Source organism: Lactuca serriola, chromosome 7, assembly GCF_051521515.1.
Source record: "Lactuca serriola cultivar US96UC23 chromosome 7, Lser_US96UC23_V15, whole genome shotgun sequence".
NCBI lineage: Eukaryota > Viridiplantae > Streptophyta > Magnoliopsida > Asterales > Asteraceae > Lactuca > Lactuca serriola.
This window is the reverse complement of record NC_136414.1, coordinates 97,415,467-97,434,392: the sequence shown is the minus strand read 5'-3', so window position 1 is coordinate 97,434,392 and position 18,926 is coordinate 97,415,467.

Sequence of the window (18,926 nt, the reverse complement as noted above, 5' to 3'; positions counted from 1 at the left end):
CGATTCATGCTATAAAAAATTTATTTTCCATGTTCTCATAATTCGAACTATGAAGAGGGATGCCATAATCATTATCGAATCTTCAGAAAGCAACATATATAGAAATTCCTTATGTGGAACCATTCCAACATAACATTCATATATATTCTTGACTAAAGTTGATTAAAATCTCAATCTAAGCTTGTAGAATTGAAATGAAGTATAAATTTCTCTCCCTTAATTATAGTAAAAAACTTTTTCAAAGCGACTTGAAACTTTTTGTCTTCTATAATTAACATTGCTAACTTGCAACATAATCATCATGCTCCCACTAGCATAATGATTATTATCTAACTAGCATAACACTTTATGCTCCCACTAGCTTTGACATGTACCTAGAAATCAGTCAGATTTCTGATACTAGATTGCCTTGATAAGACATTATCAAATCATACACATGGAGTCTAAACCTTTCCTTAGATAGCTCACATGTGAGTCTAAACCTTTGTCATTCTCATTAGTTAGTGTGCCAGTTAACCACGCACGCTCCACTAACGACATGAGAATGCAAACTTCACACTTGCTATCCACTTAAATCTACTTAGTGAAAGAGTTTCCTCACTATCATTTTCATGAATCGGAGAGAAACCTTAAGACACTTAGATTTTGATGGTGTATGTGTTCCTATCCATGTGAATTTGACATAACCATAATCACACGACAAGGTTAATGACAAATCCAAACTCATATGGACTGAACTCAATCTAATTTCTTGCCACCTGGCAGCTCAAGGGCCTGCCATTGCTTCCAACTTGTTATGCAACCAGTTGAGAAGTCTTAGAACTCCAATGCAAAACCAACTTTAACTGGAATGGGCACAGAATATGTCAACACGATAGGTTACAAACCTCAAGTCGTGGTCTAGTGATTAACAAAACTCTTGATTAGTTCTTGAATCTATCTTAAGATCCTTTTAAGACTCCCACTGACCTCTTGACATATAAGATTCTCTTTGTCAAGAACCATTCCTTGACAAAAACGAATATTCAAGAGTTAGTGTAGACTCTTATCAAGTTTAACACTTCTCACAATTGGTCTTTGTTGGTCTTTGTTTTATCCAAAACATCACAACTTACAAATTTCAAATGTACAAGAGTAAGAACACATTTTACTCTACATTTAACAAGTGTTTTAAACCTTTCTTAAGATTATGTCACTCAAGTCTTAATCTTGGAGTATGGCTCTAAGATTTAATTTTGGAACGAAGTATAATTTATCTTTTGATCTAACCATTTCAACAATTCACGATTCCTCTCCTTAGCCAAACAAAATGAACTAAGGTGTCCTTAGAGGATCAATTGTGACATGGTTTCATAATCACTAAGATAATCATAAAACAAGATACTCAAGTACTCTCCCATCTCTTCAGATTAGAGAAACTTTTATCTTTCTGCCTTATTTGATTCGTCTTACTCATTATGTCTATCATTGAAACTTCTCCAATGATCCAGAACTATACTTAAACTTGTAAGTATAACCATATTTACTAAACTTTAGTAAATCACAATGAATAATCTTATCAACTTTGTAGTGGACCTGATCAGCGCACACCCAAGTGTATCTGATCCCTTTGTCCTTCACTTGATTCATATATACATGTGAACAAGTATATAAAAAATTCTCATGATCATACAATACAAGTTGCATGATTCCAAGTTTCTATCCAACTGAAACTTAGGTGATGAGAATCTTTCCTTATTTGGTAAATTATGACACTTCCACTAATCAAAGAATCAAATCCATTTACCCATATTGCTTATCAATGGAAACATATAATCAACAATTTTTCACAAATGCCATTGTAAGGATACTTAAAATAAATAAAATCAAAACCATTTTTCTTTTATTTTAAAAACTTTGCGGGAAAAATTTATCCTTACAATCCATATGGAAAACATGTTGTTATCTATTCCTAAGCAATATATCATAACTCTTAAGTAACAACTCAAAATTCTGATCACCGAACCATGCGATCGAAATCCATCTTCGCGATCAGAATCAATATATACTTCCTTTAAGTTTCTTCTCCTTTTCTTTGATTCATAAAACATCAACATGTGACCTCATCACATTATGCAATAAGAATCTCAGAATAGAAACTTAATAGAGTTAGACAATGGACTTTACCTGAAGTAGAGTCAAACCTATTGACTTTACCATCCTTAAGATGTTTCAGGTAAATTTAGCAGCTTCGCAACCAACGTCTATCCTTTGGCAACATAATCATATGGACTCTTTGGAAACGGTGCATGGGATTATCACAGACTTAACCTTTCTCTTTACCATTTGGTCAACCGAGTTGACTATGGCTGATCCCTTTCCATTAGGAAGAGAAAGTTTTTCCTGGACCTCCAATGTCACCATTTTCAATGTCCAAATAACTTTGGAAAGTAGATCTTCCAATCCAATTTGCTTTACTAATGCTCCAAATCACTACTGATTTAGCATCATCAAGCAAATAGGTAAGATCATTAAGGGTCTTGTTGCGACCTGTCATCAAGGAGTGACTGAAGAACCAAGTCAGCAGCCAGCTACCTCGAGACTTCGACACCTGACTCTCCCGACTTGTCAAAATGTGGCTTAATCCCCAAGATCTAAGCACATATAGACTCTTCTTTCCAATAGGGATTGAGTGACTTAGAACTTATCAAGTTTTAAAACTTGTGGGACAGGGAGATTTATTGGAGGAGGTGGATGAAGTGAAGTATGATTTGTAGTCCCAAAAATGCCCAACAAAGGGATTGATCTTTCACCTTGATTGCCATTTGGGATATCATCTTCATTAGGAAGCTTGTTCGTAAATATTTGGGAAGACCATAGCTGTCTAAACTAGACATCTATAATGGGAGAAATTCAAGTTAGTTGATTTAAAGTCCTTAATATAACACCCAATATGAAATATTAAGGCTAGGACCCAACAACCTATTTATAACTGGAAGAGGGATGCCGTAATCCAAATTATAAAATAGTTGAAGGTAGGTAAATGACGATTTACCAATTTCCACCATGAAAACGAAATATTTATTATTAGGTTTTATTGGTTTTGAAACTCCTAGATCTTTTGAGATACATTGAACTTTTCAATGGCATGTTTGAATCTTGATTGTGCCCTCTCAAATTTGTGACTGGGATGCCGAGGATCACAAACAAGGTGTGAATAACCATACAAATTGAGTTGGTACCCTTAACAATATTACCTAATCGATGTGCCGGTTCACCACACACGCTCCACCGATCTATAATAAAGCCAAGTTACCCTTTGCCACCCTTACTAGTCCATGTTAGTGTGCCGGTTAAGCACACACGCTCCACTAACGACTTGGAAAGGTACAAAGTGTAATTTTATGGGCTAGCACCTTTTCATATTTTCCTAAGTAACTAAGATTGGGAATTTATAAGTGTTTAGCTACTTAGTATTTTTCATTATACTTTTAATGAAGGGAGAATTATAGTCCATTCCTACCCGTTCGGCTAACGACCCTCCACTAGTCAAGGAAGCGGTAGGTGAGAGTGGACACCCATTAAACTGCCATTTTATAGGCAGTAACCTTATACCCTCTTATAGACCGGCTTCATGAATGAGGTCTACTAACGGTAAGATTGACTTCCTCTTATACATATCTATATAATTAAAATTATAATAATAGTATAAGGGTTGAATTTAAACCTTTTTTTTTAAATTCAATGTTCAATTTGGAATTAAAGTATACATGAGGAGTAACTTTTCAAATTCCAAAACATGAGGGCAAGTTTTGAAACTATTTCAAGACTCTTTAAATCATAACTTATGAGTTTAATGGTTCATTAAAATGAAGACTCTTCATTTCAATGTAACCCCTTATTCTTTAAAAAACACTTTAAAGAAGTGTCTCTTGAACATCCATAACTTGAGGACAAGTTATCGAGTTATTAAACTATTTAATGGAAAAACTCTTACATTTTATGTAACCTACAAAACTTTTATGAGTTTTTAAGATTCATAAATATGACTTTTCACATACCTTGAAGACAAGTTACAAAAACATATTTTATGAACTTCTTTTAGACTAATATGGATTGAAAACAACTAAAACATAATTTTTTCATTATCAATCTAAACTAACTCACAAATCAAGGAAACATAAAATTCTTGAAAATTCATAACTTGAGGACAAGTTATGAGCTCCATATAATTTTCAACAAGATCATGAATTATATCAACAAACAATTTGCACACAATTGGTATGATCTAGCAAAACTCATAAGCATGATCATTCATAATCAACAATTTTCAAGAATAACATGAACACATATAAATTTGAAACTTTTATTATAGCATTGAAATTGGTTTAACATAATCATTACCACATTCAAAACAAGTTTTATAAGCCCAAAACAGTCAAAAGTAATGATTCTAGACCAATTCCAGCAACAAAACTCGAAAATATGTTGTCTGGGGGTCCAACTCGTCGAGTGCATGAACAAACTCGGCGAGTTGGATGCATTTTGCCTTGGACTCGTCGAGTCCCTTCATGGACTCAGCGAGTCTGCTGGGCAGACAGCACCAAAAGTCGATTTTTAAGCACTTTAAGCAAGTACAACAAGAAAACAAGCCTAGGCTCTGATACCACTTTTGCGTTTTGAGAAATCTAACACTCCTAAGTGTACATGCAACCCTAAATACCTTAGATCTATGTTTTCTCTATTATACATGCAAATATCAACTTTCCAAGGTATTGTTCTATTCTAGCATACAAAACTTTGAATAGCACAAGTTAGAATAACATACCTTTTGTTGGTGCTTGTCTTCATGAAGCTTGAGTGCCTAGTGCCCCAAGTGTGACACCTCAAATGGTTCACACAACACCATAAGCACTTGGAATAACTTAGAGAGAAATTAGAAGACTTCAAGAATCGGCTTGCCCTCCATGCATATCATAGTCGCCTCCATGCCTCACTAGTGGCCGATTCTCACATCAATAAGATGCTTATATAGTTGTCACAATTAGGGTAAACCCTAATTGTCATGGATTTCCATTTCCTTGGATCCATGGGTTCAAATGCACCAAGCAGCATCCATGGAGCATCTAATGGGTTTGAGCCCAACTTGATAATCCATGGAGCATTAGCCTACTATATAAGTATGGATGATTTACATAATCAACCCATATATTTAATTAGTCTTCTTTTGATCACTTAATTAATTCTAGATTAATTCTTGATCAATACTAATTAAATAATCTCTATTAATATATTAGAACTTATAATATATTAATAAACCTTAAGTGTTATTTCTCTCATTTTAGTCTATCCAAGTGCATGATGCCATGCAACCCAAATGGACCATGCCGGGTCGGGTCAAGTCTTACTAATTATTGTTATGGACTTAGACATTAATCCAACAGTTGTTACTTGGCAAGCATGATTTCCTTCAGCTAGCACATATCCTAGACCTTGGTGAGTGTCCAAGATTCAACCTTTGCGTTGATATGTTACTAGATCTCTTGATTTTTTTCCTTTTTCTTCATGTCTTGATGGATTTGGATGGTGGGATCTAATTAATTTTGCAACTTTATCAATCTCCACGAGATTTAGGGTATTTGGTGTATTGGATCTGAATTATAAATGAGCTTTGATAATGCATGGACTTTTGTTCATTAAACCCTAGTTTTGACCCATTAGCAGTTCAAGACATGCATGCCTAGAAAGCATGGATTTTTATGTAATTTTTGGAACTAGTAACCCTTTTCGAATCGTTCCTTTTCGAATCATTGGTCATCAGATCTTTAAGACTAAGGGCTTAATGATTAAGCCATGATGTTTTTTCACCCCTTTTGGACCTAAGGGTGAGATATTTTCCTTTTGGAAGGTCTTAAAGGATAAAGTTGGAAATTTTATCCATTAAGACCATGAAATGGGCAAATCTAAGCTTCGGAGCTCTTAGAATAAAAGAAAAACATCTTAATCTATTAAGTTCTTCGGAGCCCAGTGCCCACGGTGACGACATGATGACTGAGCTAAGAGTCATCTACATTATTATTTAGCGGCCACGACGTGGCCAAGGATGGCCATGGTGTGGTGACCAACTAGAGTTGACTTCGACGTTGACCGTTGACCACTGACTTTGACCAAGTTTGACTACGGATCTTTTTGGGTATTTTGAGTAGTAGATTGAAGTTCGAATCCCTGTCATTATATAGGTGATAAGTAGAGGCAGTAATCAGAGAAATGAATTGTTCAACTATCATATCAGACTATGAGGTGAGTTCCTTACTATACTTGTGGGTTGTGTTGGATTAGTGTCTAAGTCCATAACTATTTTGGTATGTACTTGACCCGATGGTGCATGGTCCTTTTGGGTTGCCTTCACCAAAGAAACTTGATAGGATGAATTATGGAGAGAAATTATTAAATATGATTTATTAATATATTAAGGGAATAATATATTAAAGGAGAAATCATATTGTTTAATTAATATTAGTCAAGTACTAATAAGAATTAAGTTTGTGGCTAAAAGACATTAGTTAAACTTAAGGGACTAGAACTGTCATTTGTATGATAGTTGAATATTGAGCTAATGGGATCCATATTAAAAGAGTGGACGAATTCTATGCGGAAACACATTAGAAATCGTCCTAGGCCTTTAAGGAAGGAGTCCATGGGTTGCATAGGGCTTAAGCATCCAAATTAGGGTTTCCTTGTTAGTTAACCCTAATAGCCTCACTATTTAAAGAACCCTTAAGGCTCAAAAACGGAGAGAACTGGTTGTCTAGGGTTTCCACACGTTTTGGGCAGCCTCCTTCTCTTCTCTTCTTCATCCTCTTGCTCTTGGTGTTTGTGAACCATTAGAGGAGTGACATTTGTGACTCTAAGCTTTCTAAAGTCATTACAAGGAGGATTTGAGATTGTTATTGCTACATAACAATCAAGGTATGATCTAAACCGTAATTTATATGTTGTATTGATTGTCATATGCTAGATTTAGGGTTTATAGTCTTGGATAACTTGCATATATAATAGAGAAACCTAGATCCAAGCATTAGGGTTTGTATAAGCACATAGGATGTTCTTACAGCTAAAACCCATCAGTGGTATCAGAGCCTTGATTGGTTTCTATTGTATTGATGCATTGTGTGTTTATTCAAGTTGCAAAATCGTTTTTGGACATTCTTCCTGATGAATTCGGCGAGTACCACAGTGTACTCGGCGAGTAGGCCTCAACTCGACGAGTCCAGTGTGGTACTCGGCGAGTTCGAGCGTCAGAAAGACGGGATTTCGGGATTTCTTGCTGTTTTTCTCATAGATACTTGCGTTATCTGTTTTAGATCATTAAAATCCGATTTTATACATATTTATGAGTGTATCCTTGATTAAACAAAAGATAATTACCAATTGATTAGATAATAACTTCCTTATATGATAAAGTTTGACTATTTGTATTAATTGGGTAACTTATTTTGCAAGAAAATCAAATTAGGTCAAATACAGATAATGATGAAATTAATTGTCTAATTTATATTATTTGTTATTTGATCCTTGTGTTATGAAAAGTTTTAATTTTTCCCCTTTAGGTTTTATAGTTTAAATTTGAACTCAAAAGTTTTTGTTTTGAAATTTAAATAGTTGAAACCCTAATGTTTTGAAAAGGTTTCAAAACATGCCCTCAAGTTTTGGAATTTAAATTTTGATTAAAAGTTTAATTTGATGTAAATTTAAATTCTAAACCCTAATGTTTTGAAATGTTTCAAAACTTGCCCCCAAGTTTTGGAATTTAAAAGCTGATTAAAAGTTTAATTTAGGAATGTTAAATTCTAAAACCCTAGTGATGTTTTGAAATTTTCATATCACACCCTTATGGTTTTATTAATTAATTAAGGTGTATAATTAAAAGAGGTTTAATAAATCCATAAAGTTTTGGTTTACAATTTAATTGAATTAAAAGTATAATTGTTAAATTTGACCACATAATATTTTAAAAGTGTAAAATACACCCTATACTATATATAACATTAAAAGTCTAACATTATATATATGTATGAATAAAAATCAGTCTTACCGTTAGTAGACCTCATTCACGAAGCTGGTCTACAAGGGGTGTTTAAGGAAATTGCCTATAAAATGGCGATTGAATGGGTATCCACTCTTACCCACCGCACTCTTGACTAGTGGAGGGTCGTTAGCCGAACGGGTAGGATGGGACATAAACCTTCCATTATAAGTATAATCAAGTACAAAAGTAAGTAAATGTTTTACAAATTCCCAATCTTAGTTACTTTAGGCAAAAGTGAATTTATTTAATTCCATGAAATTAAACTTTGTACCCTTGCGAAGACGTTAGTGGAGCGTGTGTGGTTTACCGGCACACTAAATGGTTCTAAGCAAAGGTAGAAAAGGGTGACTCAATGTTTGTCATAATTCGGTGGAGCGTGTGTGGTTTACCGGCACATCGAATAGGTGACTATAACATGTGAGGGCGCCATGTAGATTTGCATGGCTATTCACACCCGCTTTGTGATCCTCGGCATCCCAGTCACAAACTAGAGGGGCATATCAAGATTTAAACATGCCATTGAAATGTTCAATGAATCTCAATAGATCTAGGAGTTTTCATAGATATAAAACTTAAATTTCTTTTTCGTTTTTCATGGTGGAAAATTAGTGAATCGTCATTCACTTACCTTCAAATGTTATGCAATTTGGGTTACGACATCCCTATCTGGAGTTCTAGAATATTGTGTTGGGTTCTAGCCTTAGTATCTTATTTGGGTGATTTATTAAGGACTCAATCAATCAACTAACTTGAATTTATGTTCTCCCTTTTTGTAGATGTCAAAGTACGACAACTATGGTCTTCCCAAATCCCATGGAACAAGCATTCCACATGAAGATGATATTCCACGATTCGATCGAGGAACAAGATATCATGATTCACTTCCTCCACCTCCTCCAATTATTCTCCCTAACCCACAAGATCGAAGAATTGAAAGGTTCAATGTCACTAAAGCTCTATTGGAAATGAAACATGAAGATGGTAAACCCGTGTGTGCCCACGTTCCAGGAATGAAATCACACATCGATAGGTTGATAATGTTGAGTGCGTCATTCCCTGATAAATTGGCTGTGAACTGGGTTCTGCAGTCACTTCCTGAATCATATAATGAGTTCAAAAGAAATTATTATATGATGGATCATGACGAAAACCTCATTGACCCAACTTACATGCTCATTGCTGCTGAATCAGAAATGATTTGGCAAAGCAATGGAGCATATTTGTTGGGAAAGTCAACCAACCATGCTTCCGAGGACGTTCTAGGGGAATCGACCTGCGTTTGTTGCCAAGAGAAAGGGCGTTGGATACAAGTCTTCCCTAAGAGCCTGAAGAGACCAAAGATGGGAGAGTCAAAGAGTATGGCTGCGCTTCAGGTAAAATCCACTATCTAACTCCATTAAGTTCCTATTCGTTGATTCTTAATACATGATGTGATAAGATTTCATTTGAATGTTTTGCAGGATCTGTGAAAAGAGAGGAAGCTTGATGAAAGATCAAGATAAGTCTAATCACGAAGAAATGGATCTCGATCGCATGAATTTGAAGATTAGATTTTGAGCTTAGAAAGTTATGATAGAGTTGTTAGGAATTTTTCTTTTGACTACATAGTTTTCAATTGATTTTGCATTGTAAGGACAAATGTTTTCCGCTGCTTTTATGAATAAAATAAATTTTGGTTTGACTCATTTATTTATTTATTTATTTTCCTTGCAATGAAATCATTATGAAAAATTGATGTTCGTATATTTCTACAACGAGTGGATGTGATTCTTAATTATGATAATTGTGGAAATGTCAAGAATTTACCAAATAGGGAGAGTTTCTCATCGCCCAAGTTTCAATTGGACAAAAACTTGGAATCATTCAACTTGGTTGCACGATGAATGAGAAATTTCATATTTGAAAATTAGACTAATTCGTTGACAAAGTGTCAAGTGAAGGACTAGGAGATCAAGTGCACAAAGTTGTGTGTTTGATGAAGTCCACCACAAGAGTAACAAAGATATTCGTCAAGATTTACTAAAGGTTTAGTAAATATAATTATACTTATAAGATTAAGTGTAATTCTGAATTGATTGAAAAAAGTTTAAATCAATAGCAAAACGAATAAGAAGAATCAAGTAGGCAGAAAGATAAAAGTTTCTCTATTCTAAGAAGAAGGGAGAGTACCTTTTATGCTTTATGATATGTCTTAATGATTAAGAACCATATCTCAATTGATCCTCTAAGTGAGTCTTAATACAATTGTATGTCTAAGAACAGGAATTAACAATTAAAGAAATAGTTAAATCAGAAAGTCAATCATACTTCGTTCCAAAACAAGTCTTAAAGATTGTTATATTGAGTGACAAGTCTTAAGAAGGTTTATAACACTCATCAAATGTAGAATTTGGAAAAGGATTTTCTTATTCTTGCACATTTGAAATTGGAAAGTTGTGATGTCTTGGATAAGACAAAGACCAACTACAACCAATTTTATGAAGTGTTTAGTCTTGATAAAGGCTGCACTAACTCTTGAATATTTGTTTGTCAAGAAATGTTTATTGACAAGAGAATCTTATATGTCAAGGAGTCAGTGGGAGTCTTAATGGTCTTGAAAGGTTTCAAGAAGAAATCAAGAATAAACCTTATCGATCATCACTAGCACACGAGTTAATAGGGGTGAGCGCGGTGCAGTTCGGTGCGGTTATTGACTAAAACCTCACCGCAAACCGCAAATGCGGTTAATCCATTTTCAAAACCCATTGGTGCGGTTATGCAGTTATTTTTGCGGGCGCGTTTTTTTTGTGGTTCGGTTATTAACCACAATGATTTGGTGTGGTTTTTTATGTGGTTTTTAACAGCATTTAACCATTTATGATTTTGCATAACTCGTTTGAACAATTAAGACTTTTTTTAAACAGTTTAAAAGTTCAAACATGTTACTTGAAATAATAATAAAAAACATAAGGTATATGAAAATGAACTTAAATAAAAAACAACTAATATCTTAAAAACATCAAATCATTAGTAATTAACAATAAATATCTTAAAATTGTCAAATTTCAACATTTTAAGTTAAACATAACAAAAAACCAACAACTTTGTCTTCTAGAATTTTATCCTTCTTTCATCCATGAAACCTGACATTGAAACTCTTTCCGCTGCATACACTACTAGTAAATATCCAAAATCATTACTTACTCAAAAATTAGAAAAAAAAACCATTAAAACATAAGAGAATATAAGAAAAGATATAACATGTAAGTGACATGGTAACTAAGCAATTCCATCACACTTTTTGTGGACCGTCGGATGAATTTTTACTCTTTAAAAGCATTTCTACATAAAAAAACATGATAGTATTAGTATCATAATATGTATGTGAAAATATAGTCCAAAAATATGAAAAAGAGTTTATTAAGTCTTATACCTGCCATCTTCTCATTCAATTCATCTATGTATTTACTCGACATATTACAATAGAGCTCAAGATCCACCGATGAAGATCATATCCAATCTTGTACACATATTAAAGCTTCTACGGTGTCAGTGTTAAGTGAACTCCTATACTTATCGATAACTCTCCCACCAGTACTAAATGCCGACTCTGATGCTATAGTAGAGATTGGCATTGCCAAAACATGCTTAGCTACTTTAGACAATATCGAGAATTTGACTGAATTTGATTTCGACCAACCCAAAAGATCAAATGTTTGGTCCCTTTTTTCCCTTCCATCTACTAAATAGATCTCCACCTCACTCTTAGTATCTTGACCCTCATCGTCATGTTTGTTAAACTCAAGCTCCAAATGAACATCCATCTCACCAACACTACTTGACTTATCAATAAAAACACCATCTTATGTGTTTTGTACATTGGTTTTTTCTGCTTTACTCTTATAATGGTTAAACAAATCTTCAAGAGTCTGCTTTACCTTCCCCGATATCACTTTGCCTTTCTCAGAGTTCTTACCATATATCATTTCAATGTAATAATTGACGTATCAAAGCTTGTTGCGCGGATCCAAAACAACCGCAACATGCAATAGATAATTCATATTATCCACATTGTCCCAGTATTTATCATACTTGGCTTTCATCAACGTTGCCATCTTTTTCTTTTGTTCATCTTGACATAAGCACATCCTTGTGATTGTCGCTTGCATTTTCACAAGCTCAGAAAAAAAAATATTAGATGTTACATACTTCGAACCAGATATCTTGATTGTAACATCAGAAAATATTTTCAAGTAGTCGATCAAATTCCTAATTTAATAACAATATGTAAGTATTCATATGATAAATAATAAATATAAAGTGCCAACTAAGAAAGTTAATCGTACCTGGCTGCCTCCCAATCAACACCACTCGGAGCACCAACTACTTTAGGCTTTCTTTTCCTTTTTCTTGTGCACCCTTCCAAATCGGTATTCGCTTCGGTGCGAAAATAAGCTCCATAAGAAGGATCTATCGTGTAAAGCCTATTCATAAAATAAAACAACCCCATAATGGTAGTTTTATTATTTAAAGGAAAACATAACACAAGTTTATAACAAAGAAACATACCTTTCAAACGCATTTTCATATTTTACTGCTGTTTCCAACATTAAGTATGTTGAATTCCATCGTGTATCAACATCAAGAGAGGGATTTTGTTTGCACTTTATTTCAACCTGAGCAATACAATTGTGACAACCCTAATTTTTCCCAAAAAGCATTGTAAACACTCGAAAGCTAAAAAGCAACGAAATTAACCTCGAAAATAAAGTGTTCAAGTATCTAAGTTGGGATACATCAAATATTAGATATCATGCCAAGGTTTCCAAGAACATAAAGAACGCTCAAAACCGGGTTATATTGAAGAAATTATAACCAGTCGTATATTTAACACACGACTTTAAAACATTATTTGACGTAAAAAGTAGAATCTCAATAAAATGAATTTTAGCCTTAAGTATCTAAACCAAAGTCGTAGATCTCGTTGAAAGGTGAGCGTACATAAAAAGATCGCCCCAATTGGACCTCGTATGAAGAAGTTACGGATTTTCAAAGTTTCGTAACAGTAGAAGAGGGCTAAAAACTCGGATTGAAGATCGAGTGTTATTTAGCTATCGCCACCTAAACGGAAATTGAAGATCTCCTCAGTAGTAATAAAACGATAAAAAGAAAGACGAAAACCGACGTCGAATAAAGAACCTATGAATTTTCAACGAACTTTAGGAGGCCCGGCCTATTAAAAATATATCATTAAAATTAAAGTCAAAACTAGCCGACGGAGTCTAAATGAAAGTTGTAGAGCATAATCTCACCTACGCGTGGATATAAAGAACACGAAAAACAGAGCTCGTATGCGAAAGTTACGGAATTTAGAAGAGGACAGGCCGGATTACGCCCCGCGTTCTCTGGGAGTACGCACCGCGTACTAGACCCAGAGTCGAGTCCCATCGGCGCGCCCAAGCTACGCTTAGCTAGACAGGAGTCGTAAGCCATGACGCCATATTACGCCCAACGTAATGACGTACGCGCCGTGTACGTGAGTACGCCCAGCATACTCCAAAATTACGCCACACGTACTCACTCTTCCAGCACTATAAATAGATGGCATGAGCTTCGAGTTTTGGCACACCTTCACAATTCCACAGCCATTCTCCCAGCTCCAGAGACCATTTTCTTACCTTGGTTTCTGCACTCGAGCTCCCGACGAAGGATCTACGCTGCAGAGATTGCCGAGAACCCGAAGACGCACATTCCGCGGTCGAAGTTCTGCTCAACCCTAGCCTCTCTCTTCAAACTTAACGAGTGAGTTCATACCCCTACTTTCGAATTCTTTTCACGTTTTAGGGGGGGAATACAAGTACATTACAAATCAAAGTATCATTTTATAAACATAATTATATTATCGTCTTATAGGGTTTCGATACAAAAATAACTTTATGTTTAAAGGGCTATTATATCACCAAGTTGTTATTACCAAATGGGAACATACTTTTGAGAAACTATAATGAGCATTGGATTCAGTTATTCATACATTTACATACACATTTCGACAAATGAAATGCTTTCAGAAGAAGTAAAGTCTTTATCGTAAATCTGTTTATACCAAGTAATGTGAGACATTTAAACTTCAACGTACTCGTATGTATGCATTTCAAGTCCTGTATTATATACCATAATCTCTTGGAGAGAGAGCGTGATACTTGTGTATAGATCTATACGGGATTGACAATCCCACACCTAAGCTGTTAGCTACAGCTAGGCCGGTAAGCCTGGGGTGACAAATGTCATAACAGTTCCAACGCCTGAAGAACGTTGTTACAGGCCATCAGTGTCAATAGCATGGTTATAAAACTCAGATAAAAGTATAAAAACAAGTTTGATTTACGAGATTCATATATGCATTTCAGTTTTCCATTTTATCGTTAACACAAATTTTATCACTATTATTCAAGTATGGAAAACACAAACGCACTCCAACACGGGAAACTTTTCAAATCATTTATAGAAAATATTGGATTTTCTGAAAAACCTCGTTCATCGATTTACTATCAAAAAGGACATACTTTTCAATGCAAAACACTTATGAACTCACCAACTTAATTGTTGACACTTTTTCGAAACTAGTTGTATTTCTCAGGGAATCAGTAATACATGTAACCACCAGCTTTTGGCGAAGGGAACACTAAGGATGTTTTGTTATTGAACATTTATCATCTCATTGTAATATTCTTTTGCTAATATATATAACGCAACAACAAACGTTTTCATTATATATGTGATGGTTGTGTTACTTTCTTTACAATATTCAATGGTTGTGATACTACGTGAAGTCATCCACCCCCGAATGTTTCCGCCATTCTGGTTTGGGGGTGTGACAGATTGGTATCAGAGCATTGTTTATAGTTAACTAAGTATATCGAACCACATACGATATACAAACTATAAATGCAAAGGGGACCAAAAACCCTCTGATGAAACATTTTCATGAACAAAATACCTTCTTTTAAAGATATACATTTTTACAAGCATGCATTAATCTCGTATCATAACAAGTTTTACTAAAAAGTATTAAGGCAAGTTACGACACTACGATTGAGCCTCGGGGTATGTAATCAGGTCGAGAATAAATATAGCCTGATCAACTATATTTATCCTGGATTTGACCAACGTACGTCGAGGAAAGGTCGTAGTGGACAACAAGCCGAAAACTTACCCAAATACAAAATGATTTTAGTTTCGCCAAGTTGAAATAGTATAGAATTATAGTTAAAAATAATAAGTCGCTAGATAGAAATTTCTTTCCTTATAACGTTCTCATACATCTACCCTAGTTCAGACAAATGGCCGGATTCCATTTACCAGGAGATCCCTACTACCCAAACCAAGGCAACGGCGGTTGGATAGAAGAAGACCTGGAGGAAGACCCGGAGGAAATCGAAGAAGAGATCGAGGAAGAATTCGAAGTCGAAGTCGGAGAGGAGTTCGAAGTCGACGAAGAGATCGTGGAGATTTCTAGCGGGACAGACTCCGAGCCAGAAGTGTACGACCCTCCCATCCCTCATCCTCCCGTAATCAGACCAGATCAACCGGGACCCATCCCCATCTGGGGAAGCCACCTCTACTACTGGAGCCGCCAGCAAGGTGTACACCCTCCATTCGGCATGTGTCGGGATTTTTACAACGTCAGTGGGGGAGGCTCAGCAGATCGAGCACTTCCTGTCGTCGTGAATGCTATAGCTAACCAGAACTACCAGGCGGACCAACAAGCAGCCAGAGTTCGCGAAATCAATGCTGCTACCCAAGGTAACGCCTCTAACATCCGCCGTTTGGAAGGACTACATGAGAATACCCAAATCTACACGGGAACACTTCAGAACCAAATGATAGTGGCTCTGGCAGAAATAAGAGGGATTAAGGAACAACAAGCAGATCTCGAGAGGCGACTGATGGGAGTCAAACGGTCGGATGCCGAGTCTTGCTCCAAACGCCGCAAGTAGAACTTGTTCGATGCCCAACAATTTTGTTATAGATTAGGATTTTGGATAAAAGTTTTTTTTTCCCTTATTTCCCTTTTGTATCTGCAATCGTAGACCTCTAGGAGGGTCAAATTTTCCTGAACAAGATATGTAATGTAACACACCTCAGGTGTGACCTATATGTATAAATATGAAGTATTTCTTATTATATACCTCTCAAAAATTACGAATTTTAAATTTCTATGCCTACCTTGAAACCATAAACTAAGGTCAAAACAAATTACAAGATACAACTAACACACGATAGTCAAAACATTAGAAACTTATAGTACTCATTCTTATTTTTTCTCTACCAGAACATGCCTCCTCGTAGATCAACACGCAGAAACTCAACTTCAACACCACCTCCACCACCTCCTCCAATTATGGACATCGTTATGTTCCAGACAGCTGTAACCGCTGCTGTAACTACAGCAATGGCTCAAATGAGCAACAACGGATCGGGGGGAGGAACAAACAGTTTTACAAATGGCCAAGGTCAAAGCCGTTCAGGGGTATGCACTTAGAAAGGCTTCACCAACGGAAAACCTATTCCCTTTTACGGGACTGGGGGAGTATTGGCTCTATCTCAATGGATAGAGAAAACGGAAGCTGTATTCGAAATCTGTGCATGTCCTGAAGAAAGTAAAGTAAAGTTTGCCGCTTTTACTTTCTCTGAACGCGCCCTGACATGGTGGAATAGCCACGTCCAGACACTCACCCTGGTGGTGGCAAACTCCATGGGTTGGGAAAACCTGAAAAGAATGCTCCTTCGAGAATACTGCCCAAGAGGCGAGATTCAGAAGCTTGAACAGGAACTGTGGAACCTCTCGATGGTAGGTTCGGACATAGCAGGTTACACCAACAGGTTCAGTGACTTAATAACACTTTGCCTAGGAATGTTAACCCTGGAGAGCCAAAAGGTCGAGAGATACATCTAGGGACTATCACCCCAACTTCGAGGAAGTGTGCTAGCTTCCAGACCCTTGACTTTCTCCAGCGCCAAGGAACTAGCGCAATCTCTTGTTGATCATGGTGTCTGTCAAGGAGTCGTGGCTATTATGGCTGAACCAACCAAAGGGAACAGCAACAATGAAATCAATGCCAACAACAACAAGAAGAAATTTTGGAACAAAAGGAAGGGGCAAACTTCGCAAGAACCTTCAAAGAAGCAAATGGTTGCGGTTCATGCTGCTACTACCCCCACCACAAATCCTGCTACCTCTGCGCCAACAAAACCATATGTGGGGATTCTGCCCAAGTGCAGCAAGTGCAACTACCATCACCATGGTATTTGTCGCGAGATGCACTGCAAGAACTGTGACAGGAAAGGGCACACAGCCCGTTTCTGTAAAGCACCGGCACGACCAATCACTCATGTTTCTGGCACTAGAGTAAGCCGGGCATGTTATGGGTGCGGAGAGATTGGACACTTCAAGAGGGATTGTCCCAAGGAAAGAAATATTGGCGGTGTGGGGAGAGTGCTGGCAGTAGGACAGAGAGAAGCAATAGCGGACCCCACGGTTGTTACGGGTACGTTTCTACTCAACAACACTTATGCATGCATACTTTTTGACTGCGGTGCGGAGAGAAGTTTTGTGAGTCATAAATTCAAACACCTACTTAATCAAAAACCCCCAACCACTCAATAAAATATTCACTGTAGAAATGGCTAACGGTAAAACAGAACACGCAAACGATTTGTACGTAGGGTGCACACTAAGTTTAGACGAGCGTTTGTTTCGAGTCGATCTTATGTCCATTTCCATAAGAAGTTTCGATGTCATCATCGGTATGGACTGGTTGAGCCTTCACCATGCCGATATCCTTTGCCACGAAAGGGCTGTTCGCCTAAATCTGCCAAACGGCGAAACTCTTGTCATTTACGGCGACAAACCTAGTTCAAATTTGCAAATCATTTCCTGTATTAAAGCACAAAAATATCTCCGTAAGGAATATCATGCCTTTCTAGCCCACATAGTGGACAAGAAACAAGAATCGAAAAACATTAAAGACATTCCGGAAGTCTGCAATTTCCCAGACATCTTCCCAGAAGAACTTCCAGGAATCCCACCGGAACGTCAAGTCGAGTTCAGAATCGACTTAATCCCCGGAGCTACCCCTGTAGCAAAGTCACCTTACCGTTTAGCCCCAGCCGAGATGCAGGAACTATCCAGTCAATTAAACGAGCTGCTGAGCAAGGGATTCATCAGACCGAGCTTCTCACCATGGGGAGCGCCAGTCCTATTCGTGAAAAAGAAGGACGGATCTTTTCGCATGTGCATCGATTATCAGGAACTGAACAAACTCACGATCAAGAACCGATATCCTTTACCGCGCATAGACGATCTATTCGACCAACTTCAGGGAGCAAGCTACTTCTCAAAGATCGATCTAAGATCAGGTTATCACCAACTGCGAGTACTGGAGGGAGACATCCCCAAAACAGCTTTCCGAACACGTTATGGTCACTACGAATTTGTAGTAATGCCCTTCGGATTGACGAATGCTCCAGCAATGTTCATGGATTTGATGAACCGAGTATGTCGTCCCTTCCTGGATAAATTCGTGATCGTATTCATAGATGATATACTCATCTATTCAAGAAGCCAGGAAGAACACAGCAAACATCTCCGCCAAGTACTGGAAACATTAAGGGCAGAGAAACTTTACGCAAAATTTTCCAAGTGCGAATTTTGGATTCGGGAAGTGGATTTCCCAGGACATGTTGTAAGCAAAGAAGGAATACACGTGGACCCTTCCAAGATAAAGGCAATAGATAATTGGACTACTCCAAGAACCCCTACAGAAATCCGGCAATTTTTGGGACTCGCCGGGTATTACTGAAGATACATACCGAACTT